Source organism: Hylobates moloch, unplaced genomic scaffold (assembly GCF_009828535.3).
Source record: "Hylobates moloch isolate HMO894 unplaced genomic scaffold, HMol_V3 SCAFFOLD_1, whole genome shotgun sequence".
Taxonomy (NCBI): Eukaryota; Metazoa; Chordata; class Mammalia; order Primates; family Hylobatidae; genus Hylobates; species Hylobates moloch.
The window spans coordinates 125,866,855-125,884,584 of NW_026652276.1; the positions used below are offsets into that span (position 1 = coordinate 125,866,855).

General features: G+C 41.7%; 1 protein-coding gene and 1 pseudogene across 7 annotated transcripts in view; both read right to left on the reverse strand.

Annotated features, from left to right (window-relative positions):
- HECW1 (HECT, C2 and WW domain containing E3 ubiquitin protein ligase 1) overlaps positions 1 to 17,730 on the reverse strand; it is a 462,565-nt gene that overhangs the window by 280,608 nt on the left and 164,227 nt on the right. The gene's annotated exons all lie outside the window — the stretch shown is intronic.
- Positions 11,704 to 12,492, reverse strand: LOC116812510 (large ribosomal subunit protein eL20-like; annotated as a pseudogene).

Consider the following 17,730-nt stretch of genomic DNA (forward strand, 5'->3'; position numbering starts at 1 on the left):
TTGATGACATTATCACTGGGCTGCATGCTCTGTGCTTCATGTGGTCCCAGTAGTTGGATCTCAGAGGTCTCTTTTCTTCAAGGGAAACTTGCCTGTTTGGACTGTGCTGATTTCTCGTCATCTCTCTGTTCAATTCATTTCTCCACCTGCCCTCCCTCCAAGGCATCCACCCTCTCAGGGTCCTGAGCTCCTCTCTTGAAAGCAAGGGCAATAATGTACTTACCCTCTGGCTTGTCCTTTCCATCTTGGTCTCTGATATTTTGCAAGCCATATGACTTACTGACATAGACTAAGACGTGCCTAACTAGTTCTTGTGTTTAGACCACTGGCCTTTGCCAAAACTTGGATTCCTAGTACTTTCAGTATAATCTATTACTTCATGTCTAAGCATTTTCCTGGGATTAAAAAGAGTTAGCTTGCTATCTAGCTCATTTTCATTTATGTATTTTGCCCACTCCGTTTCTTTATTTTATTTTATTTTATTTTTTGTTGAGATGGGGTCTGTCACTCAGGCTGGAGTGAAGTAGTGCAATCACGGCTCACTGCAGCCTTGACTTCCTGGGCTCAATAGATCCTTCCATCTCAGCCACCTGCATGAGCCACCACACCCAGCTATTTAAAAAAATTTTTTAATAGAGATGGGGTCTTGCCATGTTGCCCAGGCTGGTCTCAAACTCCTAGGCTCAACCAATCCACCTGCCTTGGCCTCCCAAAGTGCTGGGATTATAGGTGTGGACCACTGTAGGTTCTCTATTTTTTATGACTTTGGGTGGGCTCATTCCCAACTGCGCTCCTGATGAATGGTTACAGTCCAAGTGGCATATGACTCACAAACTTCAGAGATCCTCCTGGACCTATGCAGGCTGCTTTTTGATTTCCTAGTCCAGTGGTTGCCAACCTGGGATGCATGTTGAAATAGCTTGAAGAGCATTAACCAATGCAGATGTCTGGGTCCCAGCCCCCAGGGAATCTGATGTAACTGGCCAGTGGTGTGATCTGAGTATCAGGGTTTTTCAGAGCTCCACAGATGAGACCCTGATCCAGTTTGTCTACATACCTAATCCCAGGAAGCTCTCACAACAACCTGTTCCATTTCCCCACTTCGTCTTGAGCTGCATTTTACTGTGTCTATAAATACTGTCCTAGCAAGACCCAGTTAGCAGTAAGATTTGCTCTTTTTAAAAAGAGCTAGTCCATTTTTTACCCAAAAGTTATAATAAGTTTATATAACTACACTTAATAAATTCAAATATGAAAACCTTAAAGCAAAAATGAAAATTCCATACAGAAAGCATATAAATGTGAATAAAGTACAAAGGGAATAAAATTAGAGTCCTTCAAAATTTCAAATTATAAGACCTGGGGCAGTCCTGGCTCTGCCACTTGCCAGATCTGCAAACTTGAGTGTTTCTTAACATTTTTCCTCCACAATTTCCTCATTGATAACATCAAATGTAAATTCTATGATTTCCCATATTTGTTGTGGAAAGAAAATGGAATAATAGTTGTAAATGTACCTCATAAGGTTATTATTTTATTAAGAATAGAATAAAAATTATTTAAGGGAAGGGAAATTGGGGAGATGTTGGTCAAAGGATACATTTCAGTTAGATAGAAAGAATGAGTAAGTTCAGGTGATCTATTGTACAACAGGATGACTGTAGATAATAACAAGGTATTGATCTTGAAAATTGACAAGGGAATTTCTTTCTTTCTTTCTTCTTTCTTTTCTTTCTTTTCTTTCTTTCTTTCTTTCTTTCTTTCTTTCTTTCTTTCTTTCTTTCTTTCTTTCTTTCTTTCTTTCTTTCTTTCTTTCTCTTTCTTTCTTTCTCTTTCTTTCTTTCGCCTGCCTGCCTGCCTGCTTGCCTGCCTGCCTGCCTGCCTGCCTTCCTTCCTTCCTTCCTTCCTTCCTTCCTTCCTTCCTTCCTTCCTTCCCTCCTTCCTTCCTTCTGTTTCTGTCTTTTTTTTTTTTTTGTAGAAATGGGTCTCACTTTGTTGCCCAGCTGGTCTCAAACTCCTGGGCTCAAGCCATCTGCTGGTCTTGGCCTCCCAAAGTGCTAGGATTATAGGCATAAGTCACTGCACTTCGCCCCAAGAGAATAGATTTTAAGTGCTCTCACCACAAAAAAATAAGAAGTATGTGAGATAATGCATATGTTACTTAGCTTGACTTAGCCATTCTACAATGCATGCATATTTCAAAACAACATGTACATGATAAAGAAATATGATTTTCATTTGTCAATTAAAAAATGTTTAAAAAAGAAAATTATTTCAGATCCCGGAAAAACAGTCCTCCCATTTCCTATAAGATTACCTGTCACTAGGCAGCCTGCAGAGAACCAGGTGAGAATGGTCCCGGCCCTATGGTCCTGCTTTAGAGAGTCATGTATCTCAAACACAGGAGACCCCTGCTGCTGGAGACCCCATTATTAGCCCAGGCCCCTGACTCAATCCCCCGACCTCTACTCCCCTTGTCCTTGAATCAAAGGGCAGCCGCATCCTGGTGCTGGGAAGAGGTGTGGCTGTTCCACTCCTGACACTCAAGGCAGCCACAGCTGGGGGAAGATTTCAGCAATGACATGCTCAGGTAGGAGAAATGACAATTTAATTAACTTGTCAACTGTTTCTCTCAGAAAACATGGAGGAAATAGATTGCTGCATAAAAAAGCATCCTTTCCCAGCTGTGTCCAGTCTTATGTGTTTCCTCTTCCAATTCAAGGTCCTACTTTGGGGTCCTACTTTGAGGGACGTTTTGCAATATTGAACAATGTATGTTACTCTTACATCGATATATCTGTAAGTCTAAATCAGTGCTTGGTAAACGTTTTGGTTTCAGGACTGACCAACAATCTTGAATATTATTGAGGATCCTAAAGAACTTTTATTTATGTGGCTTATATCTATCAGTATTTATTATGTTAGAAATTAAGGCAAAAAATGCAAACTATTTATACTGGTTCATTTGAGAACAATAAGAAACCCACAATATTAACATGGATAACATATTTTATGCAAAATAAATACATTTTCCAAAATTAAAAAAAGTGAGAATTATGGCATCATTTAACATTTCTGCAAATGTCTTTAAGAGCTGGTTTAACAGAAGACAGCTGGATTCTCACACATACTTCTGGCTTCAATGGGTTGTGATTATCACACTTCATGGAGCTTCTGAAAAACTCTGGTGTTCAGTCGTGAGATAATGAGAGTGAAAAGGTCAAATAAAATCTAAATATTGCGATGAAATTAGTTTTGATTAGTTTTGACCTTACAGACCTTACTGAAGGCTCTGGGGGTCCTCCAGGGGTCCCCAAACTGTACACTCAGAATTTCTTTCTTTCTTTCTTTTTTTTTTTTTTTTGGAGATAGTCTTACTCTGTCACCCAGGTAGGAGTGCAGTGACATGATCTTGGCTCACTGCAACCTCTGCCTCCTGGGTTCAAGCAATTCTCCTGCCTCAGCCTCCTGAGTAGCTGGGATTACAGGTGCTTGCCATTGTGCCCGGCTAATTTTTGTATTTTTAGTAGGGATGGGGTTTCCCATGTTGGCCAGGCTGGTCTCGAACTCTCGACCTCAGGTGATCTGCCTGCCTTGGCCTCCCAAAGTGCTGGTATTACAGGCATGAGCCACCGCACCCAGCCAACACTAAGAATTTCTGTTCAAGATATGCTGTGAATATTATGCTGTGAAGCATAATATTGATTCTATACATTGTCAATTTGATGACTGTTGGATGCTAGAGAGGCAAATGGTCTTATAATAATATTTAATAAAATATAATTATTGAAAGTGTTTAAAATCAGCTTTATTAGTGACTTGCATTTAAATTTGGTATTTTATTTAACAATTTTAAAAGATATATTTAATGATACCTATTTATTATATTTTCTTGAACAGTTTATGTCTCCCCTTATAACTTCCAAATACTTAATCATATGTTGGGTCTCTTTTCTTATTCTTGCTCTGCTCTGGGCCTGGCATGTAGTGGGATTTGAGACAGCCTGTGAACACTGAACACTAGGCAAGAAACATGCCAATAGGGGCTGGAAATGACTTACAGAAGGCAGATCTGACCCTTGTTGCCAGCTCCTGTCATCCTGATGGCACCACAGGGAAGGAAGTTCTCAACAGATGAGTGAAGTCAGCCAAAAAGAGTGTGATGCGGGGCCCTTGCCACAACAGCCCTCACCTTGTCCTGTCACCTGCCTTTCCTCCTGCTCTGTTCGTTAAAGTGATGCACCAGCTACTGAACTGGGTTTGCCCATCAAGCATCCTGGCTGGAGGGACATGAGTGACCCATGCACACAGCCATAAGAGGCACGTTCAGTGATCTAAGCTGAGCAAGACATTGCTCCTGCTGTAAATACACGTCCTTCAATCTAGCAGTAGAAATTAAACCTGTAACTAAATAGCTGCACAACTAAAATCTGAGGCAGAGTGCAATAAAGTCACATTGTTCTATGACAGCTGGAAAGGAAACGCAGTTAAGCTGGATGAGGAGGGACTCGAAGAAGGCTCATGGAGAGAGTGTCAGACATGTTGGGACTTAAAGGATGCAGGGCAGGACTTTGAGTTCTTGCACATGCAAGATGCCATAAGAATCCAATTCTGAGCTTAGCATGGCGGCTCACACCCATAATATTAACTCCCAGCTACTTGGGAGGCTAAGGTAGGAGGATTACTTGAGGCCAGGAATACAAGAGACTAGCCTGGGCAACATAGCTATACCTTGTCTCTCTTAAAAAAAAAAAAAAAAAAGAAAAAAAAGAGAGAAAAGAAAGAGAAAAGAAAAAGAAAGAGGAGGATCTAATTCTGAAGGCAGAGCTAGAAGAGGCTTAGCAAGCAGCCTGGTTGTTAGCTGCAGTGCGTTTGAGGGAGAGTGGACTGGGAGAAAGAATTGCTGAGGTTGGAGAGGAGGCTACAGACTTGAAAGAGCTTGTGTTTGAAGTCAGGTCTGAGTTTAAACTCCAGCTCTCCCCTTGCTATTGTGATATTGCACAACCTCTGAATAACAGGTTTTCTATCTGTAAATGAGGAATAATCGTATTTCCATGATAAATTTGTTTGAAAATCGGGGCTAATTCATGTACAGAGCTTGGCACACAGCAGGTGTCCACCCAATGTCAGCTATTGTTGGACATCAGCTGTGGAGAGCCTGGTGCAACAAGTTGCAGAGAGGGGCTCAGTCTGCAGGAAAGAGGAGATAGGAGATGCTGTTTTGGGGCTGAGCCTGAGACAGTGATGGCCATGATGCAGATGATTCGGGCTCGGGCTTCCTGCAGTGACAGGGCCAAGGGCTGCTGAAGGGACTCTCGGTGGTGCTTTTTGCCACTTGCTTGGGTGGGCGGTGAGGTGAGGGGTGCAGAACTGCTGTGACGAGAAGCAGTGGGTCGGAAATCACCTCACCTCCACTCCCCCAGTCAAGGAGTGCAGGATCCTAGAATCTTAAGCCATCAAAAATCTTAAATGCCAATTTTCATGGGGGCAAAACAGCCCCAAACAAAACCGAAAAAGAGAATACTGTGTCGGGAATGCATGAAAACCTCAGCATTTGGGTTACATTTCCAGTCTTCCCCTAACTAGAGACTTCCCCTCTCTCAACTGCCTTCTCCCTGTTCCTCAAACCCATTTGCTCCTAGTGAGAAAGAGCGTTGTTGTCCACCTGGGGAATAGTTGGCTGGGGTTCTTTTCTTCAAGTGTCTTGAAGTGTTCTTTTCTGGCAGTGTCTTGAGGTCCTTTGTGTGTTCATTCTCTTTCCAACAAAGTTGTAAAGGGAATGAGCTGAGATCCATTTCAGATCACAGAAAGGGGAGTGCTGGCTTCTCATTGTACTGGGATTATCATGAGTATTCATCCTCCTCTCAAAAGTCTTCTAAGTGTGCTATTGTGCTACTTGCTTAAATTTGTAAAACAAAAAGTTTTTTGTTTTACAAATTGTATTTCTGCTACAATTCATCAAATAAAAGAGAAGCTGGCAAAACTTGCCTTATGTCTCAGTGGCCTGGGATTGAGGTAACTTAGGTTCTAGTTTTCATTCTGCAGTTAACTAGCTGTGTGACTCGGCATTTTAATCGCCATTTTTTGGAGTAGATTGCCATTCCTAGAGTAAATTTGGACCAAATCCACAAGGTCCTGCCCCTCCCTGACACTGGACGGGTAAGGTCACAGGTGTTCAGTGATGGAATCGCCACTCCATCTTGTGAGCCTGCACTCCTGCACGATGCTATTTCCATGGGGATCTTGGATTAAACCTAAAGTGCAGATGGGCTCTGTCACCACTGGTGTTACCTAGAGGAGGCACTCTCTCCTTGGAGCATCTGACTTCTCTGGGAAAAGGTGATAAGAATTCCTAGTCCTGACCCAGCATCTGGGACAGAGATTTATCACAGGATCCAGGGTTCCTTCACTCACCACTCCCTTTCCATGCTGAGACCACCCCAATCCCATTCTGACCTTCTCCTCTTCGGCCTCCCCAGTGAGCTGTGAAGACCATCTGTCTTCAGCAGATGATCTGTCTCAGAAGATGGTCTAACTCAGAAGAGTTCCCCAGTGGAGGGAGCTCTTGGTGATTCTTGGCCAAGGGGAAAGGCCCACTGAGCATCCACTGTAATAGTCGCTGCACTGCTGTAGTTTAGACAAAACAAGCAATGGTCCCTGTTCTCAGGCAACTTAGAGTTTCAGGGAGACAGTCAAGAAAACAAATACACCAATAAAAATATACTTACAAATTACTATACCCCATGAAGGAAAAAAATCAGGTGCCATAAGAGAATCAAGGCAGGAGATATTTTGGAGAAGGTGGCAGAAGAGCTATCTGCAGAGGCAGCACATCAGCTTCAGAACAAATGAAATGGGGACAAGGAGGGCGCACATTCCAGGCAGATGCACAGCCTGTGCAAAGGTATGAAGATGGGAATTCCCAACAGGTTCAAGGAACTAAGTGAAGACTAGTGAGGCCCCAGCATAGTAAAAACGAAGAGCGTGGATGGTGCGGGTAGGGGCTAGATGAGGCAGAACCTTGCAGCACACCGAGAGGATTTGCAATTTGGCCTAAATGCCGTGGGACACTTTAGAGGGCAACAGGATCTGATGAAAGCACAGGGGCTCTGGCTTATGAACAAATATTTTATTTAAAATGCTTCTTCTTACTCAATTGAAACTGTGAGGTAATCCCTCCCACACCCTAAAAAAAAGGACACAGAGAAGCATTTTGCTTTGTCTGCTACTTGTTTAAAATGAGTTCACAAAAATAAAACTTATTCAGTCAGTTCATTATCACAGAGTCCCCACAGCTGGAAGGGGAATGCCCTTACACATAGCACAAATTGAATACCCAACCTCAAGCCCACGCCAAATGTTGAATCTGAAATAAGTGGGTAGGATATATAATCTAACCCAGCTCAAAGGAATAACACTGTCCTTGTTCTCAATCACTGAAAACCACTGGATGTATTCATTTATGCAACTGAATTCCTGTATGCCAGGGACTATGCTAGGCACACCAGATACAGCAGCAAACACAGAAATTTCTCTCCTCACAGAGCTTGAATCCTAATGGGGAGGAGACTACAAACAAGAGAGTTAGGTAAATTATAATCTATATTAGAAAGGGATGAGGGTGTGCAGTGTGAGGCAGGGAAGGGAGTTAGGGAGGGTGGGTGGTTGCAATTTTAAATGTGGTGGTCAGGAAAGACCTCCTAGGGGTGATTTAGGAGGAGGAGAAGCAACAACTTAGACCTCAGGGGAAAGAGCACTGGGAGCAGAGGGTAGACCAAGCCTGACAGCCTTAAGCAGGTGCACCTGGGGAGCGGCAGGGAGGCCATGTGACTGGAGTGGAGAGAGAGGAGGGGAAGGGGAAAGAAGGCAAAAGAGGGACCAGATCACATAGGGCCTCAGAGGCCATGGTTGGGGCTCTGGGAGCCATCTGAGGCTCTGAACAGGGAAGTGACATGTTCCATGCTTTGAGAAGGCCCATGCTGGGGGCTGTGATGAGAACGGGCCGCCTGTGTGGGAACAGGAGGAGCAGGTGGGAAGCCGCTGTAGTGACGGGGGAGCTGTCGCTTGCTAGAACCAGGGTGGGAGCTGTGGATGTGCTGAGAGACGATCAGATCCCAGATCTATTTTTGAGGCTAGAGGTTTGGATGTGGGGTGCAGAGAAAGGATGAGTCAAGGATGACACCATAGGTTTTGGCCAGAGAAACAGGAAGGAAGGAATCGCTGTTCACTGACATGGGGAAGATTGAAATGGCTGATGATCAGATAAGGATGTTGGCTGGGATGTTTTAAGTTTGAGATGCTTATAAGACATCCCAGTTGAAGACCTCAAGCAGGAGCTGAATATCCAGGGGAACATTCAGGGGCAGGGTCTGAAATGGCCATATACATTTGGGGGTCACCTGCCAATAGATGTTGTTTCAATTCATAAGAGTAGATGCAACCACCAGGAAGGGTATGGATAGCAGGAGAGGGCCAGGGTCTGAGCTCAGGGGCAGCCCACAGTTAAAGGTCTGGGGAAGTAAGGGAAAGAGCCCAAGAAGGGGCAGGAATTTGGAAAAAGAAAACAGGGAATGATGACTTCCTGGAAGCAGAGCAAGCTGCATTTCCTGGGAGGTACAGTCAACCGTGTCCAGCACAGAAGGTGAGGGCTGAAAATGGGCCAGGGGAATTTCCAAAGTGGAGATCCTTGGAGGTTCTCACAAGAACAGCTTTACTGAGGGAGTAGGGAGGAACTTCAGGCAGTCCAGATGCTTTTTGGGAGAAGTTCTGCTGGAATAGGGGAGAAGGCAATGTGTGGTAAATGGAGAAGGAAGTGGGAGATGAGAAGATCTGGGAGAAATTGCTGGTGGATGCCTATGGAAATGGTCGAACTGAGGGAGAGAGGAGCTGCTGGAAAGACATCCTAGCAGGTGGCAAAGTTGCAAGGCCTTGTGTGCAGGTGGGTCCTAGTCATGGCGGAGAATACAGTCATGGGTTCTTAGTTTCTATTTTTGGTTGGGTCAGTAAAGCCCCCTCCTCATCCCTCTTATCTGCTTATCAGTACACACAGAAATGAAAAACCATGGCTTCAGGCTGCTAAACACCTAAAACAAAATCAAACAGAACAACAACAACAAGATAAGGTGGATTTCACAAGCTTGGACATGCGGGCAGTTCACCTGTCATATAAGGCAGGGAGGCAGCGTCATGGCGGCAGGTGGCAGTGGGAGTCAGTGGAAGCTCTTTTCTGATCCCTGCAATTGTCTCAACAAAGTGTGAAGTAGGGTCATCCATTGCCTGAGTAAGAGGATGGAGAGGAGATAGGGAAGGTTTGTTCATCTTCACATTTTACCTAATGAATGAACTGATTTCTCTTTCACATATGTTATAAAATCTGTTCTTACATTAGATGGAGAAAGAAGAGAAGGAGGACTAGAGAAAGGAGGAGACCAAAGAGCCCTGAGCATCCTGAAAATCCAAGAGAAACCCCAAATGAGGCTTCTGGCCAACACTGAGAAGATCCAACAAATTTCTGAGAACAAATATAATCTGGCGAAGTGGGATTAAAGACGTCTGTATTTCTGCTGAACGCACTTTCTAAGCTCCATGAGTGAAGGAGGGTTGTAGAGCATTCTGTATGGTTCAGGTGGTTGACTTCACTTTAGGAAAAGTAAAACGAAGAAAACAGAGAAGCTGGAGCATGTGCCAAATAAAGAACTTGCTCCTCAGGAGACAGGAAAGCTGAGCTAATTTTGTACGTACTATAAAACGTCAGTCAGCTTCAGTTTCAGATCTAGTTTCAAACCTGGAGTGTGCCAGTGGACAGGGAAGATTGCATCGGCCTAAAGCATTTAGAATTGCAAAAATAAATAGTATCATCAAATAAATAAAGCACATTTTATCAGGATTAGGCATAATTTATAATGACATAAAGATGATGGAATTCCACATAACACAGGAAAAGAACAGGCTACTTATGATTTTTAAAAGTAATCGTAATGTGAATTTCTACCTGCATTTTATTTTGAATAGTATCTTATTACCTATAGTTTTTAAAAATGCAGTCTCTTTTTAAATTCTACAAATCACTGTGTGACAAACTTATCCTTTTAAAATCAATGCAATACTGGGACCAACATCACTGGAGGTCTCTAGTTACTTGCTGGGACATAAGGGGAATTCTCAGGGGAGCCCCATACACAAAGAGCTTATGAGTCTTGACTTGGAAATCAATGTCGCTGGCCTTTTAATAGCTCTAAAGAACAGGCTATGCTAGGAGTCAGTCTGTTAGACTGGTCCAAAATAAACTGTCCCTGGCATAGTTGTTATGTAACATCATTTCTTACCATTTCTGATATCCCTTACACAGACAAGAAAAAAAATGAAATGGTCACATCTTCCCACTGGGCCTCCATCAACAGGAACCAGACCTGAGCCCTTTGATAAGGGGTCTTCTGCACAGTTGATTCTTTAAACCTCTGCCTCTGTCTTCCAGTACAAGTATTGAATGCCATACCCTATAATAGATCTCAATGTATGAAACAATTTTAACCACAAAAATCTAGTAAGAAAATTCAGTAAGAGCTGACACTATAAAACACCATAAATCACTAGAGGTGGGCTGTGGATCAGTTAGCAGGATATTGGCAAAACTCTGTAAAGCATTTGATTGAATAAACCTACAGCCACCTATCCAGCAAATGAACAATGACTGAAATTGTTGCAGGGAGTGAGTGGGGGAGGGTGGGAGGGTGGTATGTGTGTGTGTGTGTGCGTGCGCATAAGAACAGACTACTTCATGAGTAAATAGTGGAGGAAGATAGTGTGGATGAATTAATGACCAGGCTTCAAGGCAGCTCGGTAATTCGGGGAGGTGATTCGTGCATTTGCATCTACATTACTCTCCCTCACCCCTACTTTTCTAAAACTTAATACCATCTCTTCCATATTCACAGTTTTTATGATAAAAACAATGCTTGCTAATTACAGGTAGTTTATAACAAATTTTTAAGAAGCATTCAGAGAAAACCAAAAACCACCTCAAGTGTCATCACCCCAAGATAAGCACTATTATTATATTAGAGATTTCCTTCCATTGTATTTTCAATGCATGCATGTGTATTTTTCAGCCAACAACTACTATGCTACATATACCATTAACATTGTGATTTACTTATGTAACATTATGTTATGAGAGATTTTTATTTTATTAAATAGTCAGGAGAATTCTTTCATAAAGGCTACACATTATTCCATATTATGGTATTACTAAATAGGATTTCAAGTAACCTTTTTGTTGGATTTTTAAAGATATTCTTAATTTTACACTATTTTAAATATATATATAATGCTGCAAATGAACATCTGTATAGCTTATTCCTTGCACCAATTTTTGAGTACTTTGTTATTCTCTGAGGACCCCGATAACTCAGTGACACCATGGATTCTGAGCACCAAACTGCTTGCAAAGTATACGTAGAGACCCCTGGACACTTCCCTCTGCACTGAGTGCCCGTCTCAGGACATCTTCAACAGCATGGAGTTGTACAGTTTTTAATTTTTTTAATATGATAGGCAAAGTGACAGTACTTTTCATTAATTTGTGGTTTGTTTTCTAGTATGAGTAAATATCTTCTCATTGATTTCATAGTCTTTTCAAAGTTTTTTACATGTCCTCACGTGTGACTCACATCTATCACATTGGCTGGTACACCATAGGTGCTCAGTAAGTGTGTATCAAATAAAAACAATAAATGGAGAGATAGTTCGTGTCTATTTTTGTAATAGGATTTTACTGCGCTCTCTTTCTCGCTCTCGCTCTCTCTCTCTCTCTCCCTCCCCCGGGGCATTCCTGAGTTTATTTGGGGCACACCCGGGCGAGGACCCTGAACCTAGAAGAAGATGTTGGGCCTCTTGGTGGTGAAGCATGGCCCGGCGGCATTTGTTGGCTGCGATCTCCTCCACCTTTGTGATCTGGATGCAGTGGGCCCGGGCGTGGTGCCGGCCTGTGGTGGTCAGGTCCCGGTATTCCCTGTATGTGTTGTGGGTGCGGCTCCCGGAGTCATAGAGCAGCCAGATGCTGAAGTTCTTTACCCGCAGGGGGCCTTCTCAAACGCCTGTTCACAGTAGACAATCTAGCCTTAAGACATCTTCATCTTCTTTAACTGAAATACGAAGTACCAGAAGCGGGACTTGGCGACGACATGATTAGGCGCAAAAATTCGCATGCGGTAGAGTGGCAGTGTGTGGCATTTGGGGGTGGGCAAGGAGAGACCACCACCTTGTACTCTTGTAGTGCACCTGAGGCCTTCATGGCGTCCTTTCCGTGCCTGCCGCCACCTGCTCTGTTCTCCAGCACTTTGGGAGGCCGAGGCGGGTGGATCAACTGAGGTCAGGAGTTCGAGACCAGCCTGGCCAACATGGCAAAACCCCGTCTCCACTAAAAATACAAAAATTAACTGCGTGTGGTGGTGCGACCTGCAATCCGAGCTATTCGGGAGGCTGAGATAGGAGAATCGCTTGAACACGGGAGGTGGAGATTGCAGTGCCACTGCACTCCAGCTTGGGTGACAGAGAGACTCCATCTCAAAAAAAAAAAATCATATTTTACAACTTCTGTCATATATTAAGGGAAAATATCCACCGTTTTTGTAAATATGACACAATTTCCCAATATTTGCTTATCTTTTTATTATGCTTATGATTTTTTTAACTTACAAAACTTCAACATTTTATATTGTCAAATATCTTGATTTCTTTTCCATTGTTATCATTCTGTTATTTTAGGCTTAAAAGATTTCTGTCTCTAACTCAAGATGTTTATCCGTATTTTCTTTTGGCTTTTTATGATTTCATACTTTATGTTTCACTCAAATCTATCAGGGATTGAGGTATGGGTAAAAGAGGAAATATATCTTAAAGTTTTTTTCAAAGTAGTTAACTAATTGTATTAGTAATACTTATTGTTTAATATATTCTTTACTCAAATATTTTTTATTCTATCACTATTATTTATGAAATTTATATTAGGGTCAATTTCTGTTCAATTTATATAGTTCCACTAATCTGTCATTACGTTGCTGCACTCATACCATTTCAATTTATTTATTTATTTATCTTTATTTTTTTCAACTTTTATATTCAGGGGTACACATGGAGGTTTGTTGCCTGGGTATATTGTGTGATTCTGAGGTTTGGGGTACACATGTTCCTGTCACCCAGGTACTGAGCATAGTACCCACCAATTAGTTTTTCAACCCTTGCCCCACTCCCTCCGTCCCCCTTCTAGTAGAACCCAGTTTCTACTGTTGCCATCTTTATGTCCATGAGTACCCAATGTTTAGCTCCCACTTATAGGTAAGAAAATGCAGTATTTGGTTTTCTGTTCCTGCACCAATTTGCGTAGTATAATGGCCTCCCGCTGCATGCACGTTGCTGCAAAGGACATGATTCATTCTTTTTTATGGCTGCCTAGTATTCCATGGTGTATATGTACCACATTTTCTTTATTCAGTCCACCATTGATGGACACCTAGGTTGAATACATGTCTTTGCTATTGTGAATAGTGCTGCGATGATCATGCATTTGCCTGTGTCTTTTTGGTACAATGATTTGTTTTCTTTTGAAAATATACGGAGTAATAGGATTGCTGGGACAAACGATAGCTCTGTTTTAAGTTCTTTTAGAAATCTCCAAACTGCTCTTCACAGTGGCTGAACTAATTTATATTCCCACCAGCAGTGTATAAATGTTCCCTTTTCTCCACAGCCTTGCCATCATCTGTTTTTTGACCTTAATAATAGCCATCCTGACTGATGTGAGATGGTATCTCATTCTGGTTTTGATTTGCATTTCTCTGATGATTAGTGACATGGAGCATTTCTTCATATGTTTGCTGGCTGCTTATATATCTTCTTTTGAGAAGTGTCTGTTCATGTCTTTTGCCCATTTTTTAACGGGGTTGTTTTTTGCTTGTTCAATTAAGTTTTTATAGATTTTAGATATTAGACTTTTGTTAGATGCATAATTTGCAAATATTTTCTCCCATTCTGTAGGTTGTCTATTCACTCTGTTGATAGTTTCTTTTGCCATGCAGAAGCTCTTTAGTTTAATAGGTTCCACTTGTCAACTTTTGTTTTTGTTGCAATTGCTTTTGAGGACTTATAAATTCTTTTCCAAGGCTGATGTCCAGAATGGTGTTTCCTAGGTTTTCTTCTAGGATTCTTATAGTTTGAGAATTTAAATCTTTAATCCATCTTGAGTTAATTTTTGCATATGGTGAGAGATAGGGATTCAATTTCATTCTTCTGCTTGTGACCAGCCAGTTTTTCCAGTATCATTTATTAGGATCTCCTTTCCCTATTGTTTATTTTTGTCAGTTTTGTTGGAGATTACATGGCTGTAGGGGGGTGGCCTCATTTCTGGGTGCCCTACTCTGTTGCATTGGTCTGTGTCTGTTTTTGTAGCAGTACCGTGCTGTTTTGGTTACTGTAGTCTTATAGTACAGTTTGAAGTCAAGTAATGTGATGCCTCCGGTGTTGTTCTTTTTGCTTAGGATTTCTTTGGCTATTCAAGCTCTTTCTGGTTCCATATAAATTTTAGCATAGTTTTTTCCAATTCTGTAAAAAATGACATTGGTAGTTTGATAAGAATAGTGTTGTATCTGTGGATTGCTTTGTGAAATATGGCCATTTTAATAATACTGATTCTTTCAATCCATGAGCATGGGATGTTTTTCTATTTGATTCTGTCATCCATGATTTCTTTTATCAGTGTTTTGTAGTTCTCCTTGTACAAATCTTTCACTTCTTTGGTTAGATGTATTCCTAGATATCTCAATTTTTTTATCTATTGTAAATTGGATTGCATTCTTAATCTGGCTCTCAGTTTGAACATGTACAGAAATGCTACTGATTTTTGTCCATTGATTTTGTACCCTACAACCTTGCTAAAATCGTTTATCAGTTCTAATAGCCTTTTGACAGAGTCCTTAGGGTTTTCTAAGTATAGAATCATATCATTAGGGAAGAAAGAGTTCGACTTCTTCTTTTCCTGTTTGGATGCCCCTTTTATTTCTTTCTCTTGCCTAATTGCTTTGGCTAGCACTTCCAGTACTATGTTGAACAGGTGAGAGTTGTATCCTTGTCTTGTCCCAGTTCTCAGAGGGAATATTTCCAGTTTTTGCTCATTCCACATGATGTTGTCAATTACTTCTTAAACATACATTAATGTACATACATCCACACTTCTTTCCCCAAAGTTTCTTGGTTAAGTTTTCCACTCAATCTTCTAGATAATTTGTGGAATTGTAGAATGAAATATATATACATACAACACATGTACATAAAATTATATAAATCTATCTCTTTGACATTTTTAGATTTGCATTAAACCTGTATATTAATTTGTGGAGAAGTGAAGTTATCTAAAGCTCAGTGTTTCCATCCAGCCACATGATGTACCTCTCAATTTCTTCCCATCTTTTAGGTCCTTTAGTGAAATTTTATGGTTTTCTTCAGAGAGTTTCCACATACTTCTTTTCAAAGTTATCTCTAGGTACTTTATAACTAAGATTTTCTTACTTTTATGTTTTCCAATTTGATATCACTGGTGTAAGGGAAATCTATTGATATCTACCATACTTATTTTGTATATTGCCACATTATTTAACTCTTTTTAATTCTAATAATATTTAAGTTGAATCAGTGCAATTTTTTAGTTCAATAATTAAATATCTGCAAATGCTATATTGATTTTTTTCTAATACCTTGGTTTGTTTTGGTAGAGTTTTTGCCAGCCCCTGAGATGGTCTCAATTATCCTTACCACCTGATGTTCACACCTTTATGAAGTGCCCTTCCACACTGAACCAGAGCTTGTCAGTGTGACCAACAGAATTTAGCAGGAGTAACAACGTGTGACTTCTCAGGCCAAGTCATAAAGGCACTGCAGCTTCTACCTCAGTCTCCTGGCTTCCTTGTTTGTGGAGAGGCAGCTGCCACGCTTTGAGGATGCACATTCTGACTTACAACCTTCTAAGAGATCCGAAGTCTAAACCCGCCGGCCAAGCTGCTGCTGAATGACTGACTGGCAGAAACCACGAGAGACTATTAAATGATTGCTGTTTTAAGTCACTAAATTTCGGGGCTAATTTGTTATGGTTTATTATTAAGCAACAGATAACACACAGAATTTCAAAAGAATGTAAGTGAAAAAAAATCCGACAATTATTGAGCACTTACTATATTCTAGTAACAGGGCTTACAACAACCCTAATGTGGATATTCCTGTTTCAGAGATGAAGATATAGAGGCTGAGAAATATTGAGTTAAAGCAAGGCTTCTCAACCTTGTTTTACATTTTGAGCCAGATAATTCTTTGTTATGGCAGTTGTCCCATGCATTGCAGGGTTTCTAGCTTCTACACATCAGATTTCAGTAGCAGTCACCCAATCGCAAAAACCAAAAAATGCTTCCAGACATTGCCAATTGTCTCCTCAGAGGTAACCCTACCCTCACTTCCTGCACCCAGCTTTGTTTTCTTGCATGCCTTAGACCACTTCTGTGTTATCAGATGGGCTAGACTTTGGACAGCAGTTAAAAAGTCTCTAGGAATGCCCCAGTTTTCTACTTCCTGGTTATTCCGTAGACTCTGTGGTGGGGTATTCCCAGATGGATGGTCTTGCCTTTCAATTCGTTTATTTCCTCCAGCACTCCAATCGTCCTCTCCAGCTTCCTTCACTCCTATATTGAAACTGTCTTCCTAACCCAAATATGTTTCAAGTGTGAATTTCACATGTGTCTTTCTGGTTCCTACAATAGGGTGTTATTCTATGTTAGGGAAATGCCATGGGCGTGCATTTGAGCGGCACCCAGGCCTTGTCTCATAGAAAACCTCCTGGAGGAATCAACTCATCCAGTGAAGTGTATGTCAGGGAAAGGGATCGGGGGCAACTTCAAACTGTTGCAGACAAAAAGAGCAGAATATGTGAGGGTTCTGTGGCCAGTAGGAGCATGGCACATGCCAGCTGTGCTGTATTCAGTACAACTAAAACAGAGAATGTTTCCAGCATGCTTGCTGTAGGAGATGGCAAGGGGTGTGAATGGCAAGCAAACTGAAGAAGTAAGTAGAAGCCTGACAAAGGAAAGCAGTAGATGGTTTCCAGAGATGTCAACAGGTAGATGGTCAGAACTTTATTAAATATTTCAGTGGTGAGGGAGAGGATGAATTAAGAATGGCACTCTGAGCTCTGACATGAGAGAGTGGGTAGAGGGTGGCACTGTTTACTTAAAAAAATGAACATAAGCCTAGGCAACATACCAAGACCCCATCTCTACAAAAAATAGAAAATAGAAAAATTAGCAGGGGTTGGTGGCGCACACTGGTAGTCCCAGTAGCTACTGAGGAGGCTGAGGTGGGAGGATCACTTGAGCCCAGGAGGTTGAAGCTGCAGTGAGCCATGATCACACTACTGCACTCCAACCTGGGTGACAGAGCAAGATCTTGTTAAAAAAACAAACAGACAACAACAACAACAACAACAACAAAACACAGGTCAGGGGAAGATGACACATTTTGAGTTTGTCATGCCTGAGGAACATGAAGAGGAAAAGCCCAGTGGACAGTTAGAAATGTAGATCTGACTCTCAGGAGCCCCCAGGGATTCATCATCATACAGAGGAGTGTTTCTCAGCGTTGGCACTGGTAGCATTTTGGGGCAGATACAGCTTTGCTGTGAGGCTGTAACAGGGC